This window comes from Acartia tonsa, chromosome 10 (genome assembly GCF_053477335.1).
Source record: "Acartia tonsa isolate MP-2025a chromosome 10, ASM5347733v1, whole genome shotgun sequence".
NCBI lineage: Eukaryota > Metazoa > Arthropoda > Copepoda > Calanoida > Acartiidae > Acartia > Acartia tonsa.
This window is the reverse complement of record NC_137269.1, coordinates 10,558,761-10,577,292: the sequence shown is the minus strand read 5'-3', so window position 1 is coordinate 10,577,292 and position 18,532 is coordinate 10,558,761.

Sequence of the window (18,532 nt, the reverse complement as noted above, 5' to 3'; positions counted from 1 at the left end):
CGAATTTCTAAATGAAGTTCAGTTCTTTCTGATTTATAAAGTGAAACAACTTTATAATCGTTAATAAAAAGTCGTTAGGAATTGACCCATGGTCTAGAAAACCTTCGCTTTAAAGAGAGTATTGTATGAAGAATTTTGCCATCCTAAATTGAAGAAATTTGCATAAGCCATCTTTTGTATTGGGATATAGATCAAAGTGTCTTTGACCTGGAATATTTTACTTTATCGATATTCATATTTGGAGCTCCCACAATTGTGCTTTATTTCCAACTAACAGGATATGCCCCTAGAGGCCATTAGCGGCGTAAAAAATATTGCTTCAAAACCGATTTATATTCGCTGGATATCCCCACAGGGCTAACAAAACTGATTTAATTATACGCGGAAAGCTGTCTATGATACCTTGAGATGGAAAACAAATCTTTCAATATAAAACCTTTGTCTGTATGTCCTATTTTATTGAAAAGTAGTTGTGTTTGTTTTAAGGACAAGGCATTCCAAATATCATTATTTTGTGGTACCTAAATAGAATCATTTTGTGGTACCATTTGTTTCTACTCTAACATTGTATGGGACTTATTTGAGTTGTTATACTCTTTGATACTTAGCAAATAATAAAATATTAATAACATAAAAGAATCCACATTATTTCAGAGGATATGTTAATTATCTTTTAATACAAGATCGCACACTTTATAAACATTTTTTTAAGAAAGGGAGACTAGTGTATTTTATTTTTTTACTATTCTCTCCTCGTAATAATACGTAATTAATTTCTTGGTTTAAAATACAAACTTTTTAAAAACAATAAAAATACAATGACTGTATTTTCACATGGACCTAAAAAGATAAGGCAATGACCGATGATTTGATGTACGTCCACAATGATAAGACACAAAATTACTCCTTTTTTTAATTACAATTGTGGTTGAAACGTTTGGACACGCAACTTAATGAAACAACCAATAGAAATTCAATGAAAGTCTCCAAAGTTGTTAAACTACGAAATAAGAAATCTAGTGGACTAGACAGTCCATTTTTCCCTTCCTTCCTTGGATTTTCACATTATCCCTTGAGTCTTGTAAGTATATATATTGAGAGAAAATGATTTTATTTGATGATTTATGATGCCTGGGGATATTCTATGCAAAATATTAAATATATTGGAACTTTGAGTTGGATCCTTAAATCACAACAATGCCACTGCCGATACATCTGTTGAGCCGATTTTGAAAGCGGCTCACCTAATATATCTTTAATTCAAAATGGCAGTGGTGAGCTAGGAAAAACTATAGAAACACCAACAGGCTCACTGGCTTTGCAAAATGACTATTGCCACTCAGCCGGTGAGTGTTTTCAAAGTGTTTCCCGGCTCAACACTGCCAGTTTGATTATAAGATCCATATGTTATTGAATGCACTGGCAGTGGCAGTGGCATCGGTAACGGCAGTGGGCAACACTTAATGATTTAAAGAACCAGCTCTGAAGAGAACTTTGTACTTCATACATTTACAATTTATTTTTATGCCACAGAATGTAAAATAAAAAATGTTTTGCTTTCCCCATAAGGGCTTAGCAAGGACTGAACCTTCACCCCCTTTTAATTTAAAAGCTACTGTAAAGGAAAATCATATCAGTTCAGTGGTTAGCGAGATCCTTTAGTACACACAGAAAGAATTTTTTTAATTTTAAATGAGGAACTGAGAGTTTACTTGTTTTACTTAAAGCCATTATAAGCCAGTTTCTCCTCAATTTTATTTTCTTTGTAATAATAAAAAAAAATTAATGTACCTAAGTACTTCTAATGTTTGGACTGATAGATAGATTTTATTCGTTAATTTAGGCATGTTAGAATTGTCCTATCGATTTCAAACTTTGCATGATAATTCCTGTAGTAGTTAGGTACGATTACCAGAATGTCTGTACGTCCATTTTAAACATGTTGATTTTTCTACTTTTTTAACAACAAATTTTTATGTGATCTAATTATCCGTTTGATCTGATTTTTAGTATATTGATTACTGGGACAACAAATAACAATATTATAAGCGAAGCAACTCTATAATAAAGTCCTAAAAATGTAAGTATGTCCATAAACATTATCCTGTATCAAGTAGTTTTTCAACAAATTTACTTACAATTTTTCTTCGACTCTTATACTTTTATATTCTGATTATTCAGTTCAGACACTATACAAGTGTTAATGTCCGTTTGTACTACCGTTTAAGTGCTTCACTTTTATGGATGTTGTCATCCTTGTTTATTTAGAAATAAGTTATAATTTTTTTTGAAAATGATTATAATTTTCATATTTTTTTCTTTTGGGATTCCAGAGCTGGATCTTTAAATGTGTAGCCGTTGGCGTTGCCGTAACCGTAACCGTGGCTGTAGCCGTTGCCGTTGCTGTAGTTGTAGTTGTAGTCGTATTCGTAGCTGTAGCTGTAGCCGTAGTCGTCGCCACAGTGCTGCTAATAAAAACATGGATTTTTAAATGATTTTACTGAAGTGCAATGCCGGCTATCCTAGAATTATGGATACTTAAAATCTTTTATGGCCCACCTAAAAATAAATTATTTTCATCAAAGAAATGAAATTATATTTTATACAAAATTACTATTTTAATAAAACATTTTAAATGTTTGTAATATTTACATATTATTAAGGGCAAGATCCAATGTAGTTGGTACTACGGCTAGTATGGCCTATATCGTGCCGGGGCACGGCACAGCACGCCATTGCACGCACGGCCAATTGCCCAGCATGGCTGGACAGACAGCCACTACACACAAGACAGCCACTACACACAAGTCCAATAAATTCAATATAAATAAAGAAATACATTCGATTACTAAAATTTAAAAAATGTAATCATATTCCAACCTTATCAATAATATTGCAGTAATAAATCCCCAAAAGAATTTAATTTAATTTAACTAAGTATATTTATAGTTTTATCATATTAATTTCCTAAAAGCTGTCTCTTTATGTAACACAGGCAACATACTTTATTAGTATTACCCAATACCCATACGTGACGGTTCAATATTAACTAATCATTCCATGCCCGTACGTTATTTTATACATCATATAAATAAACTACATCCTAACTTTTATAATTTACTTTTATTTTATTATTTATAAAAACCACAATTAAAATATTTTTATGATAGTTTTAAAATAAAATATTCCATGCCCGTACAATTATTTATACATTCATTTAACAATTATAATTTACGTTTTCAATGGTTTTACGTTAAAATTATCAAAAGTAGCTGTCTTTGTGGCTTTAGCAACGCTTTAGCCACACTAACGGACTGTAGCTTCTTTTAGCGTGGCCAACCATGACTACGACTACGACTACGCGTTGCCAATATGATTTAAAGATCGCATTTTTTTTGTGGCCACGGCAACGCGTGGTTAATATGATTTAAAGATTGCTATTAGGTTGGTGGCTGTAACTCTGACCACGACTACGACAACGGCTACGCTTTTAAAGATCCAGCTCTGGAATCCTAAAAGAAAAAAATATGAAAATTATAACTTATTTCTAAATAAACAAGGATGACAACATCCATAAAAGCGAAGCACTTAAACGGTAGTACAAATGGACATTAACACTTGTATAGTGTCTGAACTGAATAATCAGAATATAAAAGTATAAGAGTCGAAGAAAAATTGTAAGTAAATTTGTTGAAAAACTACTTGATACAGGATAATGTTTATGGACATACTTACATTTTTAGGACTTTATTATAGAGTTGCCTTGCTTATAATATTGTTATTTTTTGTCCCAATAATCAATATACCAAAAATCAGATCAAACGGATAATTAGATCACATAGAAATTTGTTGTTAAAAAAGTAGAAAAATCAACATGTTTAAAATGGACGTACAGACATTCTGGTAATCGTACCTAACTACTACAGGAATCATCATGCAAAGTTTGAAATCGATAGGACAATTCTAACATGCCTAAATTAACGAATAAAATCTATCTATCTCGGACGTACGGACGAACCTACCCTAATTATAGAAAAGCTTCGATTTTAAAAATGATCTAATTTTTAAACATGATATTAATATGTTTTATATTGAATCAAATGGAAACTTTTATTATAAACTTCATACATATATACATATATCTTTTTTATACATTTTTTTTACGTTTTTTAACAAAATTTTGAAATAGTTTAGTTAATGTGGCTTCTGAACCGATTATTATACAGGGCTAACAAAAATGGAATTTATTTTTTATTTTTCATAAAACTATCCAAAGAAAGCTGTCCACAGTATGAAAAATAACTATTTCTTGTGTAAAAAAAAGAATTTTCTATGAAAATCAAATAAAAATCAAAGAAATAATTCCTGTTTCAATCGTTGGGCACTTAGGCCCCTCAGGGCCAACAAATCTGAAATTCATCCTATTTTTTATATTTTATATTGCAATACAATAACAACTATAGCTTACAGTTAAAAAAATAGTTTTTCTTAAGGGAGATTTCGTTGACAAACATATTAACAATAACTTTTTTCAAAAAAAATTTTAAAGCATTCAAAGAGGTTTGAGTTTTAGGCCTATTATGGGCTGCCGAGACCTGCGAAAACTTGATTTCATATTCTGAACCAGGTTGATATCTTTCTGTGTGTGTAGCTGGAAATATCCTCTGACTTGAGAAGCCATGTGAGAGGCATCACAACTTTCAATATCTTCTTGGCCATGAAGTACAACCACACAGACATTTCACCAGTGCTCTGATAAACAAATTTAATAATACTTGCTGCTATATAAATTTTATCTATTTTTTTCAAAGTAGTAAAGATCAATGTGAATGCTGAAATTTTATACGAATTTAGGGATATTTCAATATGCAAATTAATGATAGGGTTGATGAAATGTTGTTAAAGCAGCCACTGGTCAGCCACTTGGCTTACAAAACCAAACAAAAAGCGTCATTGTAAGCCGCGCAGATTTTGAAAAGGAAAATTATACCACTAGAAACTGCATTCTTCCTCAGCCACTATCAACTTAATCTGCAGTGGCTAATATGTATGAAGCCGCACTTGTGCTGCTGCTTACCTCTGGTAATTGTTCTCCCAAGGGAGAAATTTTTAAAAGCAAAGCTTTTCTATAATTAGATTCGGTCCGTACGTCCGTCCGTCCGTCCGAAATAGATAGCCTTTTTTCGTTAATTTAGGCATGTTAGAATTGTCCTGGTGATTTCAAATTTTGCATGGTGATTCTTGTAGTAGATATCCTGTATAAAGCAGTTTTTCAACAAATTCACTTACAATTTTGCTTCCACTCATCTACATTTATATTCTGATCAATCCGTTCTGACACTATACAAGTGTTAATGTCCGTTTGTCCTACCGTTTTAGTGCTTCGCTTTTTTGGATGTTGTCATCCTTGTTATATTGGGTGTACAATGTCTAATTATACCTGAATTGTTTAAATTCAAGAACTAAATTTATTTCTATGTTAAATACTAACGGCTGTGCACATAGCATATAGGGGCTAGGAAAATAGCTAAAAACCATTTCAAGACTTAAATCTGAAAATGAAATAGCCCAAAACCATCACGGAATCCGTGTGTAGCTTACCTAAAGTAGAGAACCCAATCAGTTTAGTAATTTTTGAGATCCTAAGCTTCAGACAAAAAACCTTACTACTTTATATAATAGGATTAAAGAATGGTGTGCATTTTTTTAGGCGGAGATAACTTATTTTTTTAGTGAGTTTTGAGTATTTCCTATGTATAACTATAAAATTGGCAGTATTAATACCTTATTGTAAAAAGTGGCAAGAGTTAACAAACACATGACCAGTACAACTACCAGAGTTAAATTAAGTGACACTGCTATCTGTTTAGTTACAGCATCACCTTGATCTTTCACACCATGATTACCTTCAATTAAAATTATATTAACAAAATCATCTGTAAGAAGCCCTTTATAGTGCCTATAAAAAGGGATAGATATAAAAACTTTTGGCCGAAAAGTACCGAATTACATCAAATTAATTATAATGATAGACTATTCTTATACAAAGTGTTTCAGAAAAAACTGCGTTTTCCGGTTTGGGGAAACAACCAGTAGGAGTATGAAAAAAATAATTATATATTCTTATTCTCTATAGAAATATGGATAAATTGTATCAAAGGTGTTTTTTAATATCTCTTGAAACAATAGTGCTTTTTAGAGCTTAAAGAATTCAAAATGTGTGCTGCTTTATTCTTATAGAATTTAGGGCTAAAACGTTCAACAAAATTCTCTTTTTTTTACTTGAAAACAACATTATAGAATACTCAACGAAATATTCTAATTATTACATTTAAAATTTAACTTAAAATGCTTATTTTTACAAAACAAATGACTAACTTTATTCTTGCTTTAATTCTAATTAAATTTGATAGTATTAAAAATCTTCATGTTCGTTCCTCACTCCTCCTCCTTTAATCTCCTAATCCCTTTGATTGATACATGACATATTAACTCAAATGTCAAGTTATTAAAGAAAAGGCATTTTTAGCGAGAATTTGAACCAAGATAACTTGCTTATTTTTAAAGATATTAAAATGAAATAAAAAGTTACTTGTTTTATTCTTCAATGCGAACAGTATTAAAAGAGATTCCTTACTAAAAATGACTTTGCCATAGAGAAATAGAAAAAAGTTAATTCTGAAGAACCTAAAAAGTGCTTTGCATGTAGACAAAAAAAAGAAAATATGTAAAAAATCTCAAATGGGGACATTGATTTAACCTTTTGTTATTTTAATATTGCACTTTTCAACCTATATGTTGCACAATAAATGAGTTACTTGATAATAATTGTTTTCACAGTTTTAACATCAAGCATTTTTAGCCTACATGTACCTATCAGTACAGCCGCATTTTTAGAGATATCAAAAAACACCTTAAGTAAATGTTATGCACATTTTTACAGAGAATATGGACATATAATTATTTTTTTCATGCTTTATCTGGTTGATTCACAAAACTGATTTTTTGAAACACCTTGTATGAAGTCATTTTTTTATAGGCACTATAAAGAGCTTCATCTGAAAACTTTATATTAAATGATAATATGATGTTAATTTAGATATAGTTACACACTTACCCTTCCCTCTGCTGTTTCTAGTATATTGTTTGTCAATATATTTGTCTTGAGGTGCTTCATTGCTTATTGTAATAGCATTATCTTTATTTTGGGCAATCTCAGTCTTTACACCAATAGAATTTGAAGATTCCTGATAATCAAAATCCTGATCTCCTGGTGTAACTTTACTGATTTGCTTTGTATGATCAAATGTAATGTTTTGGTCACAACCCTCTACTGTTTCAAGAACAGTGCTGACATTTCCAGTGCTCGTGCCTTGGCTTCTATTCATTTCAATGTCTATGACTTTATCAGTAAAATCAGATTGATTTGGTTTAATGTTCAAGTCTCGTGGTTTACACTTGATTACATTTGACTGTTGCTCTTCCTCATAATCTATGTCAAGTGAAACATGTTCAGTGTCATCTAAATTTTCAGTCTTATCACAAGTATCATTAGTTTTAGTCTTAACTGGGTGACATTTAAAGGAAATTATTGGTACAACTTTTCTTGTTTGTCTACACTTTATCCTTTTCCACATTTTAACTGATATGTACACAGTCTCTTGAATCAACAATAAGAGGCCAAGAAAAGCACCCACTGGCAGGGATACTTTAAAATTTTCCTTTTCAACCTTTATTTGGTAAATGCTATTTAATTCAACAACTTTTTGTTTAACACAAAACGTGCCGCTAAATTTGAGAATTATACACCAATCAACAATTTCGAGGATAACAATGCTGCAAAGAATGATAATCATTATCCTCTCGTGATTCATTTCAAGATAATCCATGGGGTGAGTTGTAAGAAATATCTTGAATCCAATGATGCAAAATGTCACCATGCCAGCCAGCTCAAATCCATGCTTGCTCAGTAGGCTACAGGAAAGGTTAGGATAGGATTCCAGCAGCTTTTTCAGGTGGTCAGAAAAAACTGTGGAAACTATGAGTTCAAGTGCAGCATGGATGTTGATCAGGATAGCTATTGTCATCAACAATTGCATTAGCATTGTGAGTATTGTCACCTTTAAAGTTATAGAAAATGTTTTAAAATATAAAGTTTGCAAATTACTAAGTGTTGGGCACTTAATAACCCCCCCCCCCCTTGTTTTTACTATTTTTAAGATAAATAAAAAATAAGGGAGGGTATGCATAACCCATGCAGTAGATCTTAATTATCTATGCAGGTCTATCCAGTACTCAATATAACATAACTTAAAGTAATTAACAAAACAATTACCACCCCCCCCCCCCTATATACAATTTAATTGGCGGAGGGGTTCAGTGCTCATCAAGGTACTTTGTGTGTAAGCTCTGATTAAATTCAATTTACCTTTGACTGAGAGAGAGAACCATAGTATTTGTAGATCATAGTAGCAGCAGCTATAGAGAGAATATGACATAATATGTCTAATGCCACTGTTATCAAACCTGTTCAAAATTTTATTTACTTTTGAAAAGTATTAATAGATATTTATCGCATCGTATTATAGACAGCTTGCAAAAAAAATGTAAAGCATAAAATTTAAGACAATTTTCCATGAATATATTAAAATCGATACCAGTTTTGTTAGCCCAGGCCCTCGTCCCATCGGGGCTAACAAAACTCCCAAAATTATTCAATTGCAGAATGCTTGATATTTTATAGATATCCTTACATTTCATAATCTCATTAGGGAATTTCTGCACTTATAACATTAAAAACAATCCTCCTTGAAGCAATTATTTCAAAAATCAAGTCAGTAGCAGATGAAAATAAACAGCGCCAAAAAATGACGTCATACAATACAAATTACCAATGAGACGCCAGTATAAAGGGAGGAGTAGTTTGTGCTGGTATTGCGTTAAATCCGTGAGTTAGCTTCATCGAAAGCGATTATTAAGTCTAAGTTTTATTAAATATGCGTTTAATTATATTTATGCATTTTGTCAATATTAAGAACACTTAGACTTAATAATCGCTTTCGATAAAGCTAACTCAAGGATTTTATGCAATACAAGCACAAACTACGCCTCCCTTTTTAAATGGGTAAATTACAATTTAACCTGGCCTATCATTGATACTTTGTATGATGTCATTTTTTAGAATCCTACACTAAAATGTATCAAAATAGCAAATAAAAGTTTGAAATAGACATACTATATTGATTAGAGAGTTGTTATCTAAATTCTACCCAACTGTTACATGAATCATCATGCAAAACTTAAAAATTGGTTATCAACGATAAGAGCTATCTGTAACAGACGTATTAACCCTTAATGTAAACAAGGTTGACAACATTCATAAAAGCGAAGCACTGAAACGGTAAGACAAACGGACATTATCACTTGTACTTTGTCAGAACTGAATAAGCAAAATATAAATGTATAAGAGTCGAAGCAAAATTATAAGTAAATTTGTTGAAAAACTGCTTGATACAGGTCAATGTTTATTGACATACTTACATTTTTAGGACTTGATTATAGAGTTGCTTCGCTTATAATATTGTACTTTGTTGTCCCAGGAATAGGTATACGAAAAATCAGATCAAGTGGATAATTAGATCACATAAACATTTGTTGTTAAAAAAGTAAAAAAATCAACATGTTTAAAATGGACGTACGGACATTCTGGTAATGATTATAGAGTTGCTACGCTTTCTAAATCGTACCTAACTACTACTGGAATCACCCTGCAAAATTTGAAATCGATAGGACAATTCTAACATGCCTAAATTAATGAAAAAAGTCATCCGTTACAGACGGACGGACGGACAGACCGACCCTAATTATAGAAAAGCTTCGCATTTAAAAATAAAACCCAAACAAACTTGACCGTGCATATATTATGTCACAGGTCTCCTTAGCAAAACCTTAGATTAAAAAAAAATCTCCAAAAAAACGGACAACAGGGCCTTCAAATATGGTACAGTGGTGGTCAGAATCCGTTAGAGATTAAATCTTAGCTGCTCCTTCTTGCCAGATATTGCAATTTGAAGTTTTGTGGTAAAAATGCCTAAAATTACAAGAATTCCAAGGATATATGCATAAGTGAACACCTTCATTCATCACGTAAAAAGGGTGAGTTTAACATTTGAGGAGTTTAGATATCCCTTCATATGTAAATTAAACACTTCATTCCCATTTAGAACAATTTTTACTACTATAAGTGATGTTTTTAACTTCAATAAGTATAATAAATAAGAGGTTGGAACAATTTACAACATAATCCTAAAGGCTGTTACCCTGGAACCAGTAGAAAAAACTTCAGTTCAAGTTTACATATGGCCCAAGTTACTTTTAGTAATTCTGCCCCCCCCCTCCCCATACTCTCACAACCTACAAACTTTAGGATGGAGGGGGGGGAGCATAGTAATACTATTATGTGTTGCTCAAAAACTAATGGAAGTATATTAGGAAAAAATTTTCTGTAAGGTTTTTAGGCAAAAATTTTGTAGAAATTATGTTGACCTTCTTTTCTCCCCCTCCAACTTGTCCTGACATAATTGGGGGGGGAAGGGGGGGGGGGGGTGGCAGAAGATCATTCCAATGTGTTTTAAGAAACTATTAGAGATATTGTAAGACGAATGGTTAACGGACCCAACATGTAAAATCCTCAGACAGAAAAACTCAAGGCATCAAATTTTTAAATTAATTCAACGTTTCGAGGGCAAAACTGCCCTCATCATCAGGAACTAAACAAAAAAATAGCAATTAAAATTTATCAAAATATGCATTTTAAGTCAATTATTACTTAATATATGTTTTATAGGCATTTTTACATATAAAAAAAAAGAATTAAAATTCACTATGGTTACACATTGATAACAAATAAAGTGAATAAATAGGATATATGTTTATACAAGGTTAATTAAATTCAAAGTAGGGCAGTTTAAATAACAAAATAGAATTAAAATTAAATAAAATCTTACTTTTTTTCGTCCATGTACATTATTAACAAAACACAAATTGAAACTGGCAAATTTTTGATTGATTTTTTGTAAATTTTTTGAAAGTTGGACGGTCAAATTAAACAAGTTATTAAATCATTTGCTCTAGACAAAACTTCAGTATAGGTGCAGCTTTGCAGATCAGTCTTTAAGTAAAAGTTTGACCAAGAAAATTTTTTTTAAAAAAGATGAGCAAATGTAACAAAACAAAACAAAAAAAAAAAATTTTATTGCAACTAGCAAAAAGGTACATAAAATTGTCATGAATTTATATTTAAACCATGTTCAACTGTCTTTTTTTCTCTTATCCAATATTTTTCTCTGATATCCAACAGAGTTTTATCTTTTTTGTGGAGTTTTTCAAAAGGGGTAAAAACCATGTCTGACCATGAATGGTTTCTACTGTTAAAATGTTTGGCAACTGGCTTTGAAATTTTTTTGTTTAAAATATCCGAAGAATGAGCATTAAATCTAACAGAGGCAGCATTAGAAGTTTGTCCAACATATTGCATTGGACATTGTTTACACTGAATAGAATAAATTACAAAATTATCTGAACATTTAATATTTGACTTGATTGGGTACTTTTTTTGAGAAAAACTGGCAACATGTTCAGAAATATTTTGACTACGATTACACAGGTTACAACCAATATCTCTTATGCTACATTTAAAGAATCCATTTCTTTCTCTTAAGTTGTATCTCTGAGTAGGATATAACTTGGCTCGAATTAGGTGTTCACCTAAATTTCTTGCTCTTTTATATCCTATCATTGGCATCAGAGGAAAAGTTTTTTTAAAAACTGGATCTTTACTTGCTAAAGAGAAATGTTTTTTCATAGAATTAGATACAGAATCAATACGAGGGTCATATGTTAAACAAAACACAGGTCTACTGTTACTTTTTACATGAACAACTTTTTGTAAGGCTTGTGTGCGAGAAATAATCTTTACTTTCTCAAAAGCATGTTTTATAACTTTAGAGTTATATCCACGAATTAATAAATTACATTCAAGTTCTTTTAATCTAATTACAAAGTTATCATTTGAAGAACAAATTCGTTTTAATCTATAGGCTAAGCTGTAAGGAATATTTTTTGTAACAAATGGTGCATGTGCACTTTGAGGCTTTAAATAGGTTACACGATCTGATCCCTTTACAAAAAGGTCAGTTTCAAATTTATTATTTTCATTTATCCAAATATTACAGTCTAAAAAATCAACAGATCTGGGCCTAATATTTAAAATAGGAAAATTTTCAACAATAAATTGGCCATTTTTCCATTTTGTTTTTACAATTTTATCTTTTAAACGATATTCACATGTAAATTTAATAGTGTTATGAAATGTACTTATATATTTTAAAAAATCAAGAAGTTCATCCTCTGTTCCTACAAACAAACAAAGAATGTCATCAATAAAGCGTTTCCACCAATCTGTGAGTAATTGGGATTCAAGTTTTCCCATGAAAATATTGGCATATGTTGGTGCCACTTTTGTTCCAATGGCTGTCCCCCACTCTTGCAAATAATACAATCCATTAAATATAAACGAGTTGAATTTTAGAACAAAACATAGTAACATAATTAAAAAAGGAATAGATACATTACAATCGCCATATTTCTTATCACTTAAAGCTTCTTTAAAAGCTTGTATCCCTTCATTGATAGGAATTGAAGGATAAAGTGCCTCGACATCAATACTGACCAATATAGCCTGTTCTGATTGGTCCATATTTTCATTTTGCTGATCAAGAAAACGTAGTAAATCGGGGGTATCTAAAATGTGGCTATCAAGCATTGGGGGAATATGTTTGGCTTTAAAATCTAAATAGCTACTTAGATTTTCAGTATTGCTGGAACACCCACTTATCACTAATCTAGTGGGCGGAATTTTTTTACCTTCTGCTACACCTTTGTGTACTTTGATTAAGCCATAACCTCGCGCTTCTGCTGGTTGGTCAGGCAAAAGTTGGTCAGCCAGCTTTTTGTCAATAGTCTCGTCTACAAGAGATATTTGTATTTTGGATTTGTATTGTTGTGGGACCCAAAGCACTTTTACATATATTGCTGACCTCTTCCCCTCCCATCATAAATCAAAAACATAACATTTTGTACAGAGAGAAAGAGGGGGGGGGGGATATTGAAGTTGAAAGGGTACTACCATGGTGTGTTACTAAGAAACACTAGAATTATAGCAGCAAAGCAAACCTTTGAGATATACTTTGGTAGGTCAACAGTAACTTTTACAAATTTTGCTGAATCCTCCCTCCAAGCCCCCTTTCACTCCCTATTTCTTTACAATCTCCCCCCCCCCCCTCCCTCCAATTAAGTAATAGAAGGGAGTATAGCAATACCCTTGTGATTTACTTTGAGATTACTCAAGGTATAGAGGGCTTTTGGATTTAAACTTTTGTAGGTCCATAATTACTTTATACTTGAACAAATATTTCTGACCTTTCCCCAACCTCAACCAACCCCATCCAGAAATATTATATTGCTTGCTGCTCAATTTCCTCCACCCCCATAAATTTTTTTTAAAAATATTGCTTGCCCTCCCCCTCCCTCTCCAGCTACCCTCCATACAACCTCACCACCTGTGTTTTGCTCAGGAACCACTATAGCAATAAGGAGAAAACTTTGGAATAAAGCTTTTATATTTCCAAATTGCTTTGCCTTTATATGAATTACCTTTTCAATGTTCGGGGAAGGAGCAATGGGTTATGCCACTAGCCACTATTTCTAACAGATGGAGGGGGGGGGGGGATTCAGCAATATTTGGAAAAGTAACTAATATCCTAAAAAAGCCTAAATTCAAAGTTTGCTTAATATAATTCAGTGATTTCAAAGTAACACAAGAGTATTTTCCACATCCACTGCTTCCCTCCTAATGATTTGTGGTCTAAGAAGGAGGGAGGGGTTGGTTGCAGCAATATTTGTAAGAGATTTTGATGCCTACTAAAGTTAAAGTACTAAAGCTTATATATTTCTTTAGTGATATCTAAAGAAATCTTCTGGATCTTCACCCCCTTCCAATTAGATTTCATTAGGAGGGGGGGGGGGGAGGGGGGGGTAGTCAACAAGCCTAAGAATTTTACATATAATTTTTTCTCACAATACTTCAAGTAGTTTTGAGTAAAACATAATACTATTTCTTGTATTCATTCCAATCCAGTGGATAGGAACGGATTCTCATACATATGAAAAAACTATGTCTAGTATTGTATTATATCCAGCTTTCTACAAATATAAAATTTATAATCATAAGATTAAAACCAGTTTATTTAGACCCGAGGTGCCGAAGGGGCTAAAAAAATGGTTTCAATCTTATAATTGTACATTCTATATCTGCCAAAAGCTGTTTATAATATGATGCGAGAAATAACTATACTTTGCCAAACCCCCTTCCCTATAAATTTTATGGGTAGCAAGGGGGGGTTGAAGGGGGGGGGGGTAGAGTATTTTAAAAATTAACTTTAGCTATATGTAAACTTGAACTGAGGTATTCTCTACTGGTTACAGGGTAACAGCCTCTAGCTTAAAGTTGTAAACTTACCTTTTTCATTAAATAATTTCTTTAAAGTATTAAAATTTTCTAAATGGGGAGGGACTGTGTAGTTTACATATGCAGAGACATATAAACTCCTCAAATGTTAAACTCACCCTTTTTATTTGATGAATTAAGGTGTTTACTCATGCATATATCCTTGGAATTCTTGTAAATTTAGGCATTTTTACCACTAAACTTCAAATTGCAATATCTAACAAGAAGGAGCAGCTAAGATTTAATCTCCAACAGATTCTGACCACCACTGTACCCTATTTGAGTGCCCTGTTGTCCGTTTCTTTGGAGATTTTTTTTAATCTAAGGTTTTGTTAAGGAGACCTGTGATGTACCTGAAACACAGGGTAAATTTATAATTATAACCAAGAGTGTGTACACCAAAATATACGTCCACTTAACAGCGAGCATATTGATACACTGACACACGTTAATACTACGTATAATATATATCTGTAGGGTAGCCGACAAATTTTCTCCTCTATTAAAAAGATATGAAGAATCATTATAATTAAACAGTCGCATCACCTTTCCAGATCTTTATCTAAAGGTTCAAGTGAAAGCTTAATTGTCATGATTTGGTCATTTTTAATCATTTTCCTGTATTTTTCGGGTGTCAAATTTTGTATATTTATTTTTGACCTGTTTTGTCATGATTTGCTTATGATGTTGTCTCTAAGGATAATAGAGTTTTTGTCTTGTGAAGCTTTTAAGTTGGTACCAAGGGTACACCACTTAATCCTTTGCAGCTATCTATTTTACCGCATCAGTGATTGTTAAGAACTACAATTTCTGCAGATTTTTTTCTTGGATATAAGCCCATTAATCCAACGGGTTAAACTGGCTGATTTTTTTACTGAAATGATTAAAATTATGACACATGTAGTCAATTGCCATAAATCTGTCATTTATTAGACAGTAGCTTGCATCAAAACGACTGGTAAAATAGTGTTTAGCAGCTTACAATCAGAACTTGCTTGGAAAATATATACCAAGAATGAAGTGAGAAAAATGGTAAAATCAAATTTTCCTCATTTTCTCCAAAGAAGGAACAGTTTGGATTTTGTTATAATTAGGTCATTTTTCAGGCTGCTCAGTTACTTGTTAGTTTTTCTATACGTTATCTTATATGATCTACTTTTTCAAGAGAGGAATTATTTATTCATCTTCCCATTTGTTAAATAGGATCATGGAAAGAAAACAAAGTCATTCCTAAATTAGGACAGAAGTCACCTTCCTAGGAAGGACATAAGTAGCCTTCCTTAAGTGAGAATTTGTTAGATGAAGGGCATCCCTTAACAAAGATTTTGCAAGATTGAGGACATAAGTAGCCTCCCTTCACCTCACAAAACCTAGCTTTTTTGATCCTTTACATAGCAAAATCTTGCATAAAATTGGTTTTTGGTCTATCACATAGCAAATATTGGAAAACTTAGCTTTTCTGTCCTTCACATAGCAAATTCTTGCAAAACATAGCAAATTCTTACAAAATATAGCAAATTCTTGCAAAACATAGCAAATTCTTACAAAACATAGCAAATTCTTGCAAAACATAGCAAATTCTTACAAAACATAGCAAATTCTTGCAAAACATAGCAAATTCTTGCAAAACATAGCAAATTCTTGCAAAACATAGCAAATTCTTGCAAAACATAGCAAATTCTTGCAAAACATAGCAAATTCTTGGAAAACTTAGCTTTTCTGTCCTTCACATAGCTAATTCTTGCAAAACATAGCAAATTCTTACAAAACATAGCAAATTCTTGCAAAACATAGCAAATTCTTACAAAACATAGCAAATTCTTGCAAAACATAGCAAATTCTTACAAAACATAGCAAATTCTCACAAAACCTAGCAAATTCTTGCAAAACATAGCAAATTCTTGCAATATGGGTCCCAAACTCAAAAACGAAGTTTCAGCGTGATCTGACCACCGGTTCTTGAGATACGGTGACCTGGTGTCCTTGGTACGGACAGTAAGATTTGGGAAATGGTTGAATCCTTAGAAAATTTGGCTATGTCCAAAAATTTTTTGACACTTAGAATATTTTCGACCTGGTGTCCTCTCAGTAGGTACGCTTGGTGTCACCTGGGTATTTTTTCTTCAAAAATTTGACAAAGTGTCAAAATATTTTTGGTGTTAGCCAAATTTACTAAGGATTCGAACCATTTCCCAATTCTTACCGTCGGTACCAAGGACACCATGTCACCGTATCTCAAGAACCGGTGGTCGGATCGCGCTGAAACTTTGTTTTTGAGTTTGGGACCCATATTGCAAGAATTTGCTATGTTTTGTAAGAATTTGCTATGTTTTGTAAGAATTTGCTATATTCTGCAAGAATTTGCTATGTGAAGGACAGAAAAGCTAAGTTTTCCAATAATTTGCAATGTGTTGCAAGAATTTGCTATGTTTTGCAAGAATTTGCTATGTTTTGCAAGAATTTGCTATGTATTGCTAGAATTTGCTATGTTTTGCAAGAATTTGCTATGTTTTGCAAGAATTTGCTAGGTGAAGGACAGAAATGCTATGTTTTGTGAGGTTTTGCTATGTGAAGGACAGAAAAGCTAAGTTTTGCAAGATGAAGGACATAAGTCACCTCCCTTAAGTTAGATTTTGTTAGATGAAGGACATAAGTAGCCTTCCTTAGATCAATTTCCAGTGACTTCTGTCCTAATTAGGAATGACTTTGTTTTCTTTCCATGATCCGTTTAATATTTTGAGTGTTTACTGTTTATCTAAATATGAGACCAAATAATTTTATTTAATATTGCATTAATATGATTTCACCCTCCAGTAAAATTCGTATTAACCCTAGCATTGTAAAATATTGTTTTAATTATTTATATATTAGTTTAAGTTAGTTTTAATTAGGATTTTTTAGTATGTTTTAAGAGATTCTCAAATCTGCAGAATAAAAATGTAACAATTATTTAAAATCAGCGACCACCATATACAACCCCACTTCTGGATTAGGGCTCCACTTGGTTTCTGGAATGTAAGAAACACCCCTGTAGGTGAATGGGTTGTAGGGTGTACCTCCCAACTATATATTTAAAATATATTTTCCCTTCAAAAGGTCACAAATTTATTTCTGAGAATTTTAAAAAATATAAAAAAAATATTATAAAATATTTAATATATTTAGAACTTAAGTAACATAAAGTGGTTTTACATATTTAAAACTTTTAATTAATAAACAAAATAAATACCTATTATCTTACCAGGAAAATTATTTCATTGAAGAGGCTCTATTTTTTAAAAAATATTTCGAGAGGTTAATTTCTTTGCTTTTCAATATAGGTAAATGTTTACTAACAAAAAAACTGTTTTGATTTAATAATAATTTGCTTTTGCATATTTAAAATATGCAAAAAGGGAATATTATGTCCATAATAATTATTTAGCGTAGCATTAACAATCAAATTAGTAACTGTAAAACGTAGCGGTGTCTCAAAAATCAGCCTTGTGACGCCATAAAAATGAGGAATTATCCATCTCATTTTAAAGGTTTTCTTTCCACTAGTCCTCTCATTTTTATGACGTCATATGGCTGATTTTTAAAACACTTTGTCCCGCTACCCAAAGTTTTAGAATATTTTTCTCATACTAATTGCTTTTAAAAAATTGAGACTTTTATTGAATTTTGATTGAATGGTTCATTTAGTTGAGTGTTCAAACATATCAACCACAATCATAATCTACTTAAGTGGTAAGATTTTGTATCATCATTTGGGATGTACTTTAATTTCTGGCGATCGTCTTATCCCTTTAGATCACTGTTTGTCCCTACGTAGAACCTTTGATATAATAAACTTTAGCTTCAGAACATAAGGAAAGACGGATGGACGTACTCTAATTGCAAAGTAGCAGCGCTTTTCATAAATTAAACTGTTTTTAACCTATTTTTAAAACGTATGTAAAAAATATACTATGACACCAGTAAAAT